The following is an 18,274-nucleotide window of genomic DNA, read 5'->3' as shown; positions in this document are numbered from 1 at the left end:
CTGGGGGCACCAAGAGGCAACCACACACTGATGTTTCTCTCCCTCTCTTTCTCCCTCCCTTCTACTCTCTCTAAAAATAATCTTAGAAAAAAAATACTTTTCTCTCTTGATTGTTATTTTTCATTTTTAAAGAATTGTCAGTTCAAGTATTAATTCTAAAAGGTAATACATACTGAAACTTACCTGATAGAGAAAAGTAATATACTTTTCCTTTTTATATCCCTATCTTGCATTTGGGATTCATTTTATTATTATTTTGTCTTCCCATAAATATTTCAAATGTTTACATTCTGTTTTGAACTTTAAGTTTATTTCATAGTTACTTATAAGTTTGTTTCCATTGCTTATCACTAATCCTTTTATTTCATGACTTTCCCATGGTTGAACTGTTTAATTTGCTTTATAATTGGCTGGAGTACATCCTCAATTATGTACTCCATACTTCTCAGGAAAAGTATGTGCATGGCATATTTGTGAGGAATTATATATCTGAGAACATCTTTCTACTGCTTTCACTAATGAGTAACACTTTAGCTAAGTCTAGAATTTCTGGTTCACAAACACTTTTTCCTAAAAGCAATAGATACTGATTCATTGTCTTCTGGCATTTGATAATGCAGACAATATGATGTCAACTCCTCCTTCTTTGGGGTTAAAGTACTTTTTCTGTCAAAATGCATGGTGATGTTTTTGCTTTATCCTTGAAATCAACAAAATTGCAAGGATACATCTAATCATTCATCTTTTGTTATTTTCTCCGGTACATAATAAGCATTCCATCTACAGATCTATGTCTTTTTATAGTGGAGAAAGTCAGTTTTGTTTTTATTATGTTCTTATGGTATGCTTAGTTGATTCAGTTGTTTTTAACCTAATTTCTAACTCTGTAGGAACAATTGTCTGTATATAAGAACACCACCCTCTGTCCAACCTTTCAATATCTGTCTCACTGCTCAAATATCTAACTTTTTCCTCTGTGTTTTGGGGAAATTTCTTTTTTTAAGATTTTTATGTTTTTATTTATCTTTAGAGGGGAAGGGAAGGAGAGAGGGAGAGAAATATCAATTTATGGTTGCCTCTCATGAGTCCCCTGTTGGGAACTGGCCTGCAAACCAGGTATGTGCCCTGACTGGGAATCGAACCACGATAGTCTGGTTCACAGGCCCGTGCTCAATCCACTGAGCTACACCAGCCAGGGCTGGGGAAATTTCTTAAGTTTACCTTTTCCATCACTCATCCCACTTTCTCCAGTTTCAATTTTTTTCTTTAATACATATAATGCATTTTTTAAGTTTCCTCACATTTCTGCCTTCTTCAGGAGAGCTCCCTTTGCCTTTCACCTACAGTCTCATCCAGCAATATTTTTTTATCTAAATGTTTTTATTTGACAAGATCGGGCGTGTTCAGGGTGGTATGGCCGTAGACTAAATGTTTTTATTTGAAACAAACAGGTATACCAAGCAAGTGCTTCTTTTTCCTACTCCCAATTAAAATAGAACACAATACAGGCAAACATCATTTGGCAGGACAGTTCCAATATGTGAGCATCCTTATACTCACTGTGGTTGGGATAACTTTTCTCAGTCTTATACAAAATATTAAACTCAAAATACTGACGTTAAACAAAAGGAAGTGGTCTTAGTTTCTTCTGTGAGGAAGTGTGTTCTATAAATGCCAAAAGGTAATAGAAACACAAACACAACCCACTCTTAAAAAAACTAAATACTTCAAAGTAGAATTTTCCATCTCCCATTTTTCCCATAATAGAAAATAGTGCTGGGGTCTGACACCCAGATTTGGTTTTTATATGGCCCATTTATAAAGTGTTCCCTCATATTACTTGCATCATTAGGGTTATGGATAATCCATTCACTTTGAAGAGTGGTATATCTACTCCTTCCTCCTCTTCTTGTATTCATGCTGATGTTCCTTGGAGTGGCTGCTATCTGAGGGTCTTTTAGACAGAGCCACTATGATGTTAGCTGCTTCTAAAACCTTGTCCAAACCAAAAAGATCTTCCTCAAACTGAACAACCTCCTTCTTGACCTCCTTGCCTGTGATCTGAACCAGAAAATTCCTTGCTGGGAACAAATCTGTTGATCTTTATTCTGGCTTCTAGATCATCACCAGGCATGTCTTTATCCAGATTTTTACTGGGCCTATAAATATTCTAGGCTAACTCTTTACTGTTTCTCCAGGCTTCATCAGAAACATTGTAAATTTCATCTTTGCCACCTGTAAAACCACTGCCCATACTTGGCTTGTTTGGACAACCTTTGGTCATATTGAACTTCATTGGAAGTCCAAGGATTGGGCACACCAAGAGCAATGAACTCACTGATATCTCGATTTTAATTTCTCTGCAGTTTCAACTTCTTATCAGGAGCTTCCCTGTCTCTTTTTGCCTGTCATGCCAGATTTAATCCCTCTCATGTGCCTCTCATTCTCTTTTTCCACATGGGTTTTGATCCTAGCTCTTCTCTCCCTGACTTTCTGGGCCATTTCTCTTAAGTTTCTCTTCTTCTTTTTCCTTGTCTTTTTGAGACATCTTTCTCTCTACTTGAGCACACATTTTCACAGCTTCATGAGCCTTCTGATCAGCATTGTAGAGGGCTTCAGTCAGTTTGGCAAAATTTTCGTTTATGTGAGCTGTCTACCCTCCTCTTCTATCAGCAGCCAAGTGTTTGTGTAATGGAATTGTATAACCCTTTGCAATTTTCCAGCTTGAAATATAAGAAGGAATTTTCCATTTTTTGTGTCTTCACAGTCATCTTAGTTAAGGAAAATAAATGATAGGTGAAAGAGGAGAAGGTGATACCCAAGGAAATTTCTTACTAATCTTGAACCTTGAAGATTCCATAGGATCTTTGTGCATTTCCACCATCTGAATAACCCTCCATTTTGCTCCAGAGTTGAAAGCCATTTCCTGATGTGGAAATGGTGAGTATTAGATATACTGGGCAGGAGCCAGTTTCTCAGCTGCTCAAATAGGCATGGCCACAGCAGCCTTCTGTGATACAGAAGATTTTTCTAAGGCTACCCTTGCCTTTTCTGTTATCTCTTTAATAGCTTCTTCATCAGGTCTTTGCAGGTCTGGGTCATCTACATTCATGATTTCCCTGGGAAACAGGTCATTGTACTTGCTGTAAATGACCTTGTCTTTTGACTGTCCTTGTCAAGCAATTGTATTTATCTTTTCCTTCAGCATCTACCTGAATAGTCAGTAAATTTGACATTGTTTTTTGTTTCATCCCACATTCAGTGGGCCATATGATCTCTGGAAAAGCACCTCCATCTCCAAAATCCTCTAATAACTGAGATATCTGGCCTTTCCAGTACCTGTATGAGGGAGGTTCTTTTTGGAAGAACAGTGAGGTCTGTCATGATCTCTGGGATCTTGCCTTTTATTCGGTGTCAAGCTGGTCCTGAGATAAATGAGTAGGTACAAGTAAAAAGTTGGTGAGCACTGTCTTCTTCCACTTGCTTCCCACGTGAACAACCCCAGCAATATTTTAAATGTATTCTCTTATTACATTTTCTCCTTCCAGCTTTCACTTCAGAGTCTGCTTTAACTGCTTACTTTGTTGTTACTTCCTTGCACTCAATAGAAAGCACAAAGCAAACTTAACAGAAATATTCATTTTGCTCGGATAGATGGGTGTGACTCACTTGTTTGGATGTCATCCTACAAAGCAAAAGATTGCCAGTTCAATCCCTGGTCAGGGCACATGCCTGCATTGCAGGTTCAGTCCCCAGTCCGGGTGTGTGAGAGGCAACCAACCAATGTTTCTCTCCCACATCAATTTTTTCTCCTTCTCTTCCTCCCTTCCTTCCCATCTCTCTAAAAATAAATAAAATAATTTTTAAAACATTCATTTTCCTATAGAAAACATATAATTGAAGTAAATGGTTTTTTTCTTCCTCTGCCTATTAAATATTATGTTCTCCATTTATGTTGCAGTCCTTTCAGAAACTTTATGTTGGGTTTCTTTGTTCATTCTTGAACAAAGAGCAACCTATTCAGGCTGATGTTTTCCTCACAATAGGGTAAGTTCCCTTCCTTCACCATCTATTCTAATGTTCTGATTTCTCCTCTCAGTGGGAATTGATAGAAATTCACATACAGCATGTTAAGAGAAGTAGAGGGGAAAATGAGGACATGGATAGTTCCTTACAAGAAAAACTTCAAATTTTTCCATGTAAGTATTTTATAAATTGACCTGACTGCCACTCCAGGAACAGAATATGTGTAACCATTCCTTTATGTGCATGCCTGTCACATCAGAGAAATGTCTTAATGCAGGACCTGCTTTTCCCTTAGTGTGACTTATCCTGGACTTCCTAGTAACACTCTTAATCCATCAATAGCTGTAAAAGTATGCCAAGTGGAAGCCTCTGCAGAATATGCTAACCCCCAACTCAATTCTTGTCACTTTCTTAAGAAGTGAAATTGAAAATTGGTTTTGGTATACTTCTTTAATATAGTCCCATCTGCACTATATCTAGTGGAAATTCTTCAAAGTTTGTAGCATGCAAATGGAACGCCTGGACTCCAACACTAACTAATATTGTTTCTTCATATTTTAAAAATTTGCAGTCATTTTATTTGGGATTGTGAAGGTGATGAGGTTTGTCTAAATATCAATACTCAAGTGATAATCTTACTCCAAATTCTCATTTTTTCTCTCCCTTCTCTTTTTTTTTGATAAATTTATGTTCCTATGGATTCTGTCTTTAAATAGGCATATCTTATTTTAAGAAAATTCAGCTTATACAAATTTGAATCTCATTCACTTGTTGAACATAAGCGATGATCAATAAGATAAGTTGAATAAATGCATGGCAACAAATACAAATTATACAAAGATGAACTTCCAAGTAATTTTTTGCATTACAAATATATTAGCATCATAAATCTATTTATAATTTATGCTCAAATTTTCATGACTAAATCTATGGTTTAAGATGAAATGCACCTATATGGGCAGCATAAGCATTCAATGAATTTATTTTTAATTATCTGCTTAAGATCTAATTTTGTAGTGCATAAAATGGGAAAAGATGTTGCTAGAATGCTTGAATAGTTTTCTTTTAGCTTTATCACTGATTAACCATATAACTGTTTCAGACCACTTAAACTCTATCTTCTGGATAACCTTTCAGCCAAAATTAGAAAATCAGCATTTGCTAACCACAGAATACTGCAACAACATTTAAAGGATTAAGAAAATGATGTATATATAACAGAGCTTTGGAGAGAAAATGTATAAAAATACTGAATAATATATAAGTCAGTGTAGGATGCAAAGCTAGAAGCTTAAAAATACTGTCAAAACCACATCTAAAATAGTCTTTTTACATCCTTATGGAATCTATCAAGCAATGCAATTAAAAAACACATGGTATTACTAAAGAAGATATTCAGACCCACTGCTTAAAATTGGACTTCTTGGAAAACTAATTAGGACTAGAACAAAGGGGTCACCCTATCCAATAGAAATTACATTACTAATCATGGAGCTTCACAAACTGAATAGAGCAAACTAAATATTCAAATATTCAATATTAAAGATATAAAAGACACCTACAATATGAAATGTAAAGAAAGAATATTTGGTAAAATACATATATGAAATTTACCAACTATTATACATGTATTCACAGAAAATAACATGAGAACTGAGCTAAAAAAACAACTTCATGCTATTTTGAGATAGTATGTATGTTAAACAGCTAGATTATACCTGAAAATGTCAGGAGAAAAAGGAGCTTAGGTAAGATGACCTTTATGTTAAATAAACTCAGAGATGGGTAAAAGACTTAAATATAACTCATGACACCATAAAAGTCCTAGAGGAGAACATAGAGAAGAAAATCTCAAGATATTCCACACACCAACATTTTCACAGATATGTCCCCTAGAACAAGGGACATAAAGGAAAGAATAAACAAGTGGGACTTCATCAAAATAAAAACTTACTGCATGGCTAAATAAAACATCAGCAAATGAAAAGGGTACCAACCGTATGGGAAAATATTTTTGCAAGTGATACCTTGGAAAAAAGTTTGATCTCCAAAAAATATAATGAATTCACATGACTCCACTCTAGAAAGACAAACAACCCAATTAAAAAATGGACAGAGGGCCCTGGCTGGTGTGGCTCAGTGGATTGAGCACTGGCCTACGAACCAAAGGGTTGCCAATGTGAATCCTGGTTGGGACACATGCCTGGGTTGCAGGCCAAGTCCCCAGTGGGGGGCACATGAGAGGCAACCACACATTGATGTTTCTCTCCCTCCTTTCTCCTCTATCTAGAAATAAATAAAACTTTTTTAAGTAGGCAAAGGACCTCAACAGACACTTCTCCAAGGGAGACATAGAGAGGGCCCAGAGACATATGAAAGGATGTCCAGCATCACTAGCCATCAGAGAGATATAAATTAAAACTATAATGAGATCCACTTCATACCAGTCAGAGTGGCCATCATCAACAAATCAACAAAAAACAAGTGCTGGCAACGTTGTACAGAAAAGGGAACCCTAGTGCACTGTTTGTGGGAATACAGACTGGTGTAGCCACTGTGGAAAAGAGTATGGAATTTCCTCAGAAAACTAAAAATGGAACTTCCTTTTGACACAGAAATTCCACTGCTGGGATTATACCCTAAGAATCCCGAAACACCAATCCAAAAGGACCTATGCATCCCAATGTTCATAGCAGCACAATTTACAATAGCCGAGTGCTGGAAGCAACCTAGGTGCCCATCAGTAAATTAATGGATAAAAAAACTATGTACATTTACACAATGGAATTCTATGCAGCAGAAAGAAAGAAGGAGCTCCTATCCTTTGTAACAGCATGGATGGATCTGGAGAGCAGTATGCTAAGTGAAATAAGCCAGGTGGTTAAAGAAAACTACCATATGATCTCACCTATAAGTAGAACCTAATCAACAAAACAAGCAAGTAAAATATAACTAGAGACACTGAAAGAACAAACTGACAGTAACCAGAGGGGAGGTAGGAGGGGATAATGGGGATAAAGAAGGAAAGGTCATCAAGGACCATGCATAAAGGATACATGACAAAGCCAAAGTGGGGTAGGATTGAGGGTGGGAGGTAAGGATGGCTGGGGTTGGAGGAAGTTGTGGCAGGGGAGGATAGAGACAAATGTACTTGAAAAACAATAAATAAAATTATTATTGTATGTACTCAAAAATCATTTTAAATAAAAGAAAAAGATCTATAATCAAATAATGTAAGCATTTTAGAAAAAAGCTCATTAAACTCAAAGTAAGCATACCTTGGAAAAGAAAAGAAATCAATATAATTGTGGGAAATCAATGGAGAAAAATTAAAAAGCTGTTCTTTGATAAGATTAGTAAAATTGATAAGCATTTAGTAAGCCTAACTAAGAAAAGAGGGAGAAAGAAATTGCATCACAAGGCTGTCATGAGAAACTCTATAGTATAGCCTCTACAGTTAAGGAGTCTCTGAGGCCACGGCCAGATGTGCCTCTTGTATGGCAATTTAATCAGTCTAGAGTCTTCTCTGGTGGAGGTGCTCACACAAAGTTGGCAGTGTACAAGTAACAGCACAAATGGCTCAAGTAAAATTTGTAAACCAGGACTATGTTGCCTTCCAAACACTAAAGTAACCAAGACAATGTTGTGGATGCTAAGAGGAACTAAAGCTATTTCTTCATATTCTGAGAAAGGGAGTGACCTTCTCTTTGTCAAAAAAAAAAAAAGATGTCCTTCATGTTCTCCAATAGAAAGAATCTATTCTATAATTCTAGTAATTACTAATTAGATTCCCCAGTATGTTAGATTATCTTTTTGGTTTCAAAGTATGTTATTTACATCCCACAAGTGCATCAACAGCTGAGATCACAAAATGGATACTTCATATGGAAAGGCTACTTTATCAAAACCAAAGTAATACAGACCAACCCAGTTACAGAGCGCTTGCTAACTTCAAAGCTCTATGTGGGGGGTATGACACTTAATAAATCAAACTCTTCAGCTGCAAGGATTGTACAGTAAAGTAAGGAAGATTAGACTACATGCAAATAACTACAAAACAGGGTATGGACATCAAAATTACAACTAAAATATAGAAGAACTATCACTCAGAACCATCAGAAAAGGAGCTGAATGGAAGTCTAACAACTATGGAATTGAAAAAACACATCCATCCAGACTGGTAGAAGGGGCAGAAACATGGAAAAGGTTTGTCCCACATCCATGTGTGCTGGATAAAGATTCAGAAGGGATATCAGGAGTGAGGAGTCCCAGACCTTCAACAGGCCCCCCAGCCCAGGGTTCCAGAGACAGGAAGGTAAGTCCCCATAACTTCTGTCTGCAAAAACCAGTCAGGACTGAATCAGTAGGAGAAACTTCTGGAGTCACAAGCAGTTCTTATTAAAGAACCCACACACAAATTTACTCAGATTCATTCCCCCAAGCTCCAGCACCAGGTAGTAGCTTGAAAGTCTCCAGTGGCATACAGGGAGAAACTGAAGTGTTTGGCATCTGGGCAAGAGTAGTGGACAGCTTCCTCCAAGACAGAAAGAAGAGCAAAGGCCTCCTTTTCTAGACCCTTTTCTGAACTCTCCCTTTTCTGGAGCACCCCCCATAGAGCCACAGAACCAGCAGGCCAGTGCCATATATGAAACTCCATTAACCTGGCTAAGACTGCTTGCCCCACCCTGGAGATCACCAGAGGCTCCATGCAACCCAACTCTCACCCAAACTGCTTTTTCATATGAATGGTGGGTCTTGGCTCATGCTTTACAACTTCTTAAATCTTCTCAAACAAGCAACAAGCAGCTTCAGTGAGCCCTCAGCCCCTATACTTCTTGCTAAATAGCCCAGGCGTAGCACTAGCAGCAGCCAGCGTAGATTCACAGCTTGGCTTCTCCTGGGAATCTCCAAGCCCAGCACTAGAAACAACCACCTCAGGTTGTTTTCTACTTCAGGCAGGGTGGCCTTGGGAAAAATACAGGTGGTGGCTGATCTTGGTCTGCACCGCCTGGGAAACTCCAGAACCTATGCACCCAATGGACAGTTACAGACCACGGTGGAGCAAAACCACCCTGCCCCCACACAGCTTATCCTCCACAGAGGGCAGAAATTGGTTGTCATTGGTCACAGCTAGCCTTTGCAGCTGACTGGCCTAGGTAAATCCCTCCCATTGACCTGCCAACAGCAACCAAGGCTCAACTACAAGGGGAGAGTGTACTCAGTCCACATGAAGGGCGCACCTTGAGTACCCAGGTTGGATGGTAGGGGAGGTTGTGCTACAGGACCCTACAGGACATGTACTATATTAGGCCACACTACCAAGATACAGAGTCAAAGCAGCTCTACCTAATACATAGAAACAAACACTGGGAGGCCGCCAAAATGAGGAGACAAAGAAACACAGTCCAAATGAAAATATGGATCAAAGCTCCAAAAAAAGAGCTAAACAAAATGGAGATAAGCAATCTATCAGGTGCAGAGTTCAAAATACTGGTTATAAGGATGCTTGAGGAACTTAGGACCTCAACAGCACTAAAAAGATCTAGTCAGAAATGAAGGAGACACTAGTTGAAATAAAGGGCAATTTACATGGAAACAGCAGTAGAGTGGATGAAACTGAGAATCAGATCAATGATTTGAAACATAAGGAAGCAGGAGTGGGTTAAGATGGTGACAGAGTAGCACGGAGGGAACCCAGCTCCCGTGCATCTGGTGGAAAATACAGGAGGATCTACCGAAGAACAGCATAATCAACCAACAGTTCCCCCAACATTTATGAAAATAGGAGACCACAGAGTGTGACAGAGGAACCAGACACTTGCAGGTCGGCAAGGACTCCAGAAGGCAAGTGAGGACAAAAGCGGCTACACGCCTGCGGCCTCCTACGCTTCGGACTGCGCCCAGGTGTGCCCAAGGTGGGCGACCTCCGGCGGAGTGTGAGTACGGTACAGAAGCAGCAGCCAATCTGGGCCGACACCATCAGTGGGAAACAGAAGCCCCGTCTGAATCCAGGGCCGAGAGAACTCCAGAGGCCCAGCACCCAGTGGGCAGACAACAGACTCTGGCAACAGACTCTGTGGGAGAGAACTGACTACGCCCCTCCCCATCTAGGCAGGCACGTTAATGCTGGGCAGAGACCTGAGGGCTTAAGTTAACGTAAAGGGTGGCAAGGGCGGACTCTGTGGTCACCAGCCTGCCAGCCCACCAGCCTGGGGGGATTTAAGAAGGCCACTGTCGTTGCTGTTGCCGACAGAAATCTAGAAATCGTTGCCGGTCTTTTGGGATTGGGCTGGGCTAAGAGGCAGGCTTTGTGGAGAAGTCTCTATTGGAAAGTGAACTGAGGGGCTCTAAGACCACAGCTTCCCTCCAACCACCGAGCAGCCATCCAGGGGAGGGGTGGGGACACCTGGGTCCCACCACAGGACTGAGAAGGACAGTGTCAGATACCGAAGGAAACAGGCAGCCTCCCAGGGATGTGAGCGACCACAGCCCAACCAGCAGCCTGCTTGAGTGTGCCTGCATACCTGCCCTCAGAGACGCCGAAACCAGAAAAACTGGTTGGGACAATTTGAAACCAACAAAGGAAGGGTGCTTCTTTTTTTCCCCCCCTTCTCTAGTGTGTGTGTGTGTGTGTGTGTCTGTGTGTTTCCCTCCCCCCTTTTTTTCCTCTCTCAACTTCTTTTGTAACTAATCTTATACCTTGTAAACTGTATTGTTGCTCTATCTTTCAATACTCTGTCCTTCATTTCTTTTCCTTTTAGTCCGATTTTAGTACTTCCGTTCTTCCCAATTTTCCGCTTATTCCCCGTTTCTCCCAACTTTTTTTTTTTGTGTGTGTGTATGTGTGTGTTGGATTGTTTGTGTGTTGCTTAGTTTTCTTTTAGGTGTATTATTATTTTTTTGCATTATTCTTACTCCTTGTTTTTATTTTAAGAATATCTTTATATCCCTCCTCTTTCTGTACAGGTTTCTTCGTCCTGGCTGGGTATATTGTACTACCTGACAGGTTCCCACTGCTCTTTCCTCCACAGTGTATTGCTAATTTTCTATACTTCACTTGCTTTCCTTTGCTATACTACCCAAACTCTATAACCACCATTTGGACAGATCACATAGAATCTATCACGTGAGTGTTGCTCAAATATTATTGTAAATAAGAGCTGTTCTATACAACGATAATACTTCATAACACATCTCTCGGACCTTAGACCACCTTACAGGTGCCTGAATTCTATTACTCTATTTACTCACACGCTACATCCAGTTACTAACCTGTACTATCACCTCACCGCAAATCTGACCACCCGCAACCACACTGCTTTCTAGATACAACTCGCAAGCCCCCCCTTCTCAACAAGACACTTAACTTATGTCCACCCTTTCCTAAAAGTGGCAAGGAGGGTCGAAGGGCACGGTTAACTCTATACATACCCTAAAAACTGTCTATTTCTCCTCTGCTGACTGTGTCTGTAAATAACATAAAATAATCTTCTGCTATCATAAACCATTTTGCCCCCCCCCGCTCCAACTGATCACACACGCACAATAAAGAAAGGAGTAGGTGGAAGAGGACAACACCAAGATACCTGAAGGAGACTACACCACTGAATTTCATGGGTATCCTACCACAGAAGTTCACACCATAAACCAGGGAAACAGAAGAGATCAATTTAAGAAGCTGAGGCCAAAAAGAAGAGTATCACAAACAATGGGAAGACAAAGAAACAATCCCCAAATGAAAGAAAAGGAGGAAGCCTCAGAAAGAATGTTAGATGAAATAGAGGCAAGTCAACTATCAGATGTGGAATTCAAAGCACTGGTTATCAGGAAATTCAAAGAGCTTACAACGAGCTACCAGAAACTACAGGGGAGCTACAATGAACTCTCTGCAAAATATACCAACATGAAAAAGGAAATAGAAACCATCAGAACAGGTCAAGAGGAAATGAAAAATACAATTTCTGAACAGAAGAACACAGTAGAAGGTATGAAGATAGAATCGATATGGTGGAAGATTGCATAAGTGAGACTGAAGACAAGATAGAAAGAATCTCCCAGACGGACCAAGTAATGGAAAAGAGAATCAGAAAAAATTAGGAGAATTTAAGAGAAATGCAAGGCAACATGAAACGTAATAATATCCGAATAATAGGAATACCAGAAGGAGAGGAAGAGGAACAAGGGATAGAAAACCTACTTGAAAGAGTAATAACGGAAATTTTTCCTAAGTTGAGGAGAGATAAAGTCGCATGGATCCAGGAATCACAGAGTCGCAAGTGGGTGGAACCCAAAGAGGCCTACTGCAAGACACATCATCATTAAAATGGCAAACCTCCAAGACAAAGAGAAAATCCTAAAGGCAGCAAGGGAGAAAAAGGAAGTAACATACAAGGGGGTCCCAGTAAGATTGGCTACAGACTTCTCAATGGAAACATTCCAAGCAAGAAGAGAATGGCAAGAAATATTCCAAGTAATGAGAAACAGAGGCCTACAACCAAGGCTATTGTACCCAGCAAGGCTATCAATCAAGATAGAAGGCCAAATAAAGAGCTTCCAAGACAAAAGAAGTCTAAAAGAATATGCCTCCACCAAACCAGCTCTACAAGAATTACTAAAAGGACTCCTTTAGGAAAGGAAGGAAAAGAGAGAGATAGAGAGGAACACAGGTACAGAAATCGAAATGAATAAGTACCTTTCAATAATAACCTTAAATCTAAATGGATTAAATGCACCAATTAAAAGACACAGAATAGCTGAATGGATGAGAAAGCATGACCCACACATATGCTGCATACAAGAGACCCACCTCATGTCAAAAGACCACCACAGACTAAAAGTGAAAGGATGGAAAAATATTTTCCAAGCAAATGGACAAGAAAAAAAAGCCGGGGTAGCAATTCTCATATCAGGCAAAATAGACTTCAAAAACAGGGCCATAAAGAGAGACCCAGAAGGTCACTTCATATTGCTCAAGGGAAGAATCCACCAAGAAGACATTAACATCGTAAATATATATGCGCCCAACATAGGAGCATGCAAATATATAGAGAAAACCTTAGAGGGTCTCAAAAAAGATACTGACAGCAACACAATTATAGTAGGGGATTTTAACACACCACTGTCAAAAATGGAAAGATCTTCCAAACAAAATATCAACAAAGATATTGCAGCATTAAATGACACTCTAGATGAAATGGACCTAATTGATATATACAGAGCCCTTCATCCTAAAGAAGCTAAATACACATTCTTTTCAAATGCACATGGAACATTTTCCAAGATAGATCACATGATAGGACACAAAACGAGACTCAACAAATTTAGGAAAATAGAAATCATACCAAGCATTTTCTCTGATCACAAGGGACTGAAATTGGACTAATTCCACAGGAAAAAACCAAAAACACCAAAAATCATGGAGGCTAAATGGTATGCTATTAAACAATGAATGGGTCAAGATAGAAATAAGGGAAGAAATAAAAAAGTTTCTGGAAACAAATGAAAATGAACTCACAACAATCCAAAACTTATGGGAAACAGTGAGGGCAGTCCTGAGAGGGAAGTTCATAGCAATACAGGCCTACCTAAAGAAGATAGAAACATTTCAAACAAACAACCTAACCCGACGCCTCCAAGAATTCGAGGAACAACAACAAAGACAGCCCAGAGCAAGTAGAAGGAAGGAAATAACCAAGATCAGAGCAGAATTAAACAACATAGAGACTAAAACCACAATTCTAAGGATCAATGAATTCAAGAATTGGTTTTTTGAAAAGATAAACAAAATAGATAAATGTTTGAGTAGGCTCATCAAGAAACAAGAGAGATGACCCAAATAAACACAATCAGAAATGAAAGAGGAGAGATTACAACTGATACCACAGAAACAGGAGATTGTAAGGAATTACTATGCAGAGCTGTACGCCAAGAAATTTGAAAATCTAGGTGAAATGGACAAATTTCTAGAAAAATACAATCTTCCAAAACTCAATGAAAAAGAAGCAGAAAACCTGAACAGGCCAATGACAGCAGATGAAATTGAAGAAGTAATAAAAAACTCACATCACACAGAAGCCCTGGACCAGATGGTTTCACAGGAGAATTCTACAAAGCTTTTAAGGAAGAACTAACCCCTATTCTTCACAGACTATTCCAAAAAATACAAAAGGAGGGAAAACTCCCCAACTCTTTTTATGAAGCCAACATCATCCTAATTCCAAAGCCAGATAGAGACACAACAAAGAAAGAAAACTTCAGGCCAATATCGCTGATGAACATAGACGCTAAAATCCTCAATAAAATATTAGCAAATCGCATCCAACAATACATCAAAAAGATCATACACCATGACCAAGTGGGATTCATCCAAGGGATGCAAGAATGGTTCAATGTTCGTAAATCAGTAAATGGAATACACCACATAAACAAAATCAAACACAAAAACCACATGATCATATCAATAGATGCGGAAAAAGCTTTTGATAAGGTACAACACACATTTATGATAAAGGTACTCGGCAAAGTGGGAATAGAGGGAGCATTCCTCAACATAATAAAGGCCATATATGAAAGACCTACAGCCAACATCATACTCAATGGACAAAAACTAAAAGCTTTTCCACTAAGATCACGAACAAGACAAGGTTGTCCACTTTCACCAGTTCTATTCAATATAGTATTGGAAGTTCTAGCCACAGCGATCAGACAAGAAAAGGAAATAAAAGGCATCCAAATCGGAAAGGAGGAAACAAAACTGTCACTGTTTGCAGATGACATGATAGTGTACATGGAAAATCCTATAGACTCTACCAAAAAACTGCTCGAACTAATAAATGAATTTGGCAAAACAGCGGGTTACAAAGTCAATATCCAGAAATGAAAGGCATTTTTGTATACTAACAATGGAACAGCAGAGGCAGAAATCAAGAAAAAACCCCATTCGATATAGCAAAAAGAAAAATAAAATATCTGGGAATAAATCTAACCAAGGAGGTTAAAGACCTGTATGCAGAAAACTACACAACACTGTAGAGAGAAATCAAGGAAGACACAAACAAATGGAAACATATACCATGTTCATGGATTGGAAGAATTAACATCATCAAAATGTCCATACAACCGAAAGCAATTTACAGATTTAATGCAATGCCTATTAAAGTGTCAATGGCATATTTCACAGACATAGAACAAAGACTTCAAAAATTTATATGGAACCATAAAAGGCCGCGAATAGCAGCTGCAATTTTGAGAAAGAAGAACAAAATAGGAGGGATTATAATACCTGATATCAAACTGTATTACAAGGCCACTGTAATCAAAACAGCCTGGTACTGGCATCAAAACAGGCACATAGACCAATGGAATAGAACAGAGAGCCCAGAAATAACCCAAAATCTCTACAGTCAATTAATATTCAACAAAGGGGGCAATAACATAAAATGGAGTAAAGATAGCCTCTTCAACAAATGGTGTTGGGAGAACTGGACAGCCACATGCAAAAAAATGAAACTCGAGCACCAACTTACACCATACACCAAAATTAATTCAAGGTGGATAAAAGACTTAAATTAAGCCGGGAAACCATTAAACCCCTAGAGGAGAGCGTTGGCAGCAATATTTTTACTGATACATCCCCTAGAGCAAGGGACATAAAGGAAAGAATAAACAAACGGGATCTCATCAAACTTAAAAGCTTCTGCATGGCCAAGGAAAACAGTATCAAGATAAAAAGAGAAGCAACAGTTTGGGAAAACATATTTGCCAATATTACTTCAGGCAAAGGTTTAATCTCCAGAATATACAAAGAACTCACTCGACTCCACTCAAAGAAGATGAGCAACCCAATTAAAAAATGGGCAAAGGACTTGAACAGACACTTTGCCAAGGAGGACATACAGAGGATCCAGAGACACATGAAAAGATGCTCGATAACTCTAGCTATCAGAGAGATGCAAATCAAAACCACACTGAGATACCACTTAACACCAGTCAGAATGACTATCATAAACAAAGAAACAAACAACAAGTGCTGGAGAGGTTGTGGGGAAAAGGGGATTGTAGTTCACTGTTGGTGGGATTGCAGACTGGTACAACCACTATGGAAAGCAGTACGGAATTTTCTAAGAAAACTAAAAATGGACGTGCCTTTTGGCCCAGCAATTCCACTGCTAGGAATATATCCTAAGAACCCTGAAACACCAATCCAAAAGAACCTATGCACCCCGATGTTCATAGCAGCACAATTTACAATAGCCAAGATTTGGAAGCAACCTAGATGCCCATTGGTCAATGACTGGATGAAAAAACTATGGTACATTTACACAATGGAATTCTATGCTGCAGAAAGGAAGAAGGAGCTCCTACCCTTTGCTACATCATGGATGGAACTGGAAAGCATTATGCTGAGCAAAATAAGCCAGGCGGTGAAAGACAAATACCATGTGATATCACCTTTAACAGAAATCTAAAGAAAACGATCAAGCAAGCAAAATGTAACCAAAGACACTGAAATGCAGAGCATGCTGACAGAGTCAGTGGGGAGAGGGGAGAGAATCACAGGGAAAAGGGGAGAGATTCACATGAACAAGTATAAAGGACACATGGACAATAACTAAGGTGGGGGGGCGGAGATGGGAGGGAGGTGGGGAGCACTGGGGGGGCAGGGCTGGGAATACAGGAAAGAAAACTCTACTTGAACAAGAGTTAAATAAATTTCAAAGAAAAGAAAGATAAGGAATCAAAAGACACCTGACCAGAACAACAAGATGAAAGAAGAATACAAAAACAAACAAAAAAAACCAGGACAGTGTAAGCAGCCTCTGGGACAACTTAAAGCATTCCAATATTCACATCTTAGGGGTACCAGAAGGAGAAAAAAAAGCAAGAAATTGGAAATCTATTTGATAAAATAGTGAAATAAAACGTCCCTAATTTGGTGAGGGAAATAGACATGCAAGTCCAGGAAGCAGAGAAAGTCCCAAACAAGATGGATATAAAAAGGACCACTCCAAGATACATCATAACTAAATGCTAGAGGTTAAAGATAAAGACAGAATCTTAAAAGCATCAAGAGAAAAAAGGTTAGTTACCTACAGGGGAGTTCCTATAAGACTGTCAGCTGATTTCTCAAAAGGAAGTTTGCAAGACTAGAAGGGATTTGCAAGAAATATTCAAAGTCATAAAAAGCAGGGAGCTACAGCTAAGGTTGCTCTACCCAGCAAAGCTGTCATTAAGAACCGAAGAGTGGATAAAGACCTTCCCACATGAGAAGAAAATGAAAGGAGTTCATCACAAATCATTATTATATAAAATGTTAAAGGGATTTATTTGCAAAAAAGAAAATCAAAAGTATAAACAATAAAATGACAATAAATTCATACCTATCAACAATTGAATCTAAGAAACAAACTAAGCAAACAAGAAGAGAGACAGAATCATGGATACAGACAGCATTTTGATGATTTCCAGATTAGAGAGGTTATGGGGGAATGGGTGAAGAGGTGAGGGGATTAAGAAGTACAAATAGATAGTTACAGAATAGCCATGGGGATGTAAAGTACAGTATAGGAAATGGAGTAGCCAAAGAATCTATATGCATGACCCATGGACATCAACAATGGTGTGGGGATTGCCAAAGGGAGCAGAGGGTCCTGAGTGGAAAGGGGCAAGGGGCGGGGGGGGGGGGGGGAATTGGGACAACTGTAATGGCATAATCGATAAAATGATTGATTATTTTATAATTTTATAAAACCAGGGTATGGTACCTCCAAATAATTATAATGCAATGAAAATAAAGCTAAAAGCCATTTAGAAAGATTCAATAACATGTATTTTTTATTTTTTCATTGTTATTCTATTACAGTTGTCCTAATTTTCCCCCTTTGCCCTCCTACCCAGCCCACTCCCCACTCCCACTGTCAATCCCCATACTGTTGTCCATGTCTATGGGTCATTCATTACAAGTTCTTTGATTAGTCCCTTCCCCTTCTTTCCACCATTATCCCCTTCCCCATTCCCCTTTGGCCTCCTGCTGTCAGTCTGTTCCATGTTTCTATGTTTCTGATTCTATTTTGTATGTTAGTTTATTTTTTCATTAGGTTCCTCTTATAGGTGAGATCACTTAGGATATTTTCTGAGCACCTGCTATGTGTCAGGCTCTGTGCCAGGCTCTGAGAATTCAAAGATTAATGAAAATGGCTATCACTAGTTAAGTAGTTTTAATGGGTCAGGAAACGTGTTAAGTGCTTTT

At 39.1% G+C, this 18,274-nt stretch overlaps 1 protein-coding gene and 1 pseudogene across 1 annotated transcript in view; both read right to left on the bottom strand.

The window, feature by feature from the left end:
* EFHC2 (EF-hand domain containing 2) overlaps positions 1–18,274 on the bottom strand; it is a 232,957-nt gene that overhangs the window by 172,776 nt on the left and 41,907 nt on the right. The gene's annotated exons all lie outside the window — the stretch shown is intronic.
* LOC119000650 (SNW domain-containing protein 1-like) overlaps positions 1,891–18,274 on the bottom strand; it is a 31,841-nt pseudogene continuing 15,457 nt past the window's right edge.

This window comes from Sturnira hondurensis, unplaced genomic scaffold (assembly GCF_014824575.4).
Source record: "Sturnira hondurensis isolate 20B ecotype Veracruz unplaced genomic scaffold, ASM1482457v3 Scaffold0016098, whole genome shotgun sequence".
NCBI classification, from domain to species: Eukaryota; Metazoa; Chordata; class Mammalia; order Chiroptera; family Phyllostomidae; genus Sturnira; species Sturnira hondurensis.
Note: the sequence above shows the minus strand (reverse complement) of the source record. Positions and strands in the feature narration are given on the sequence as shown.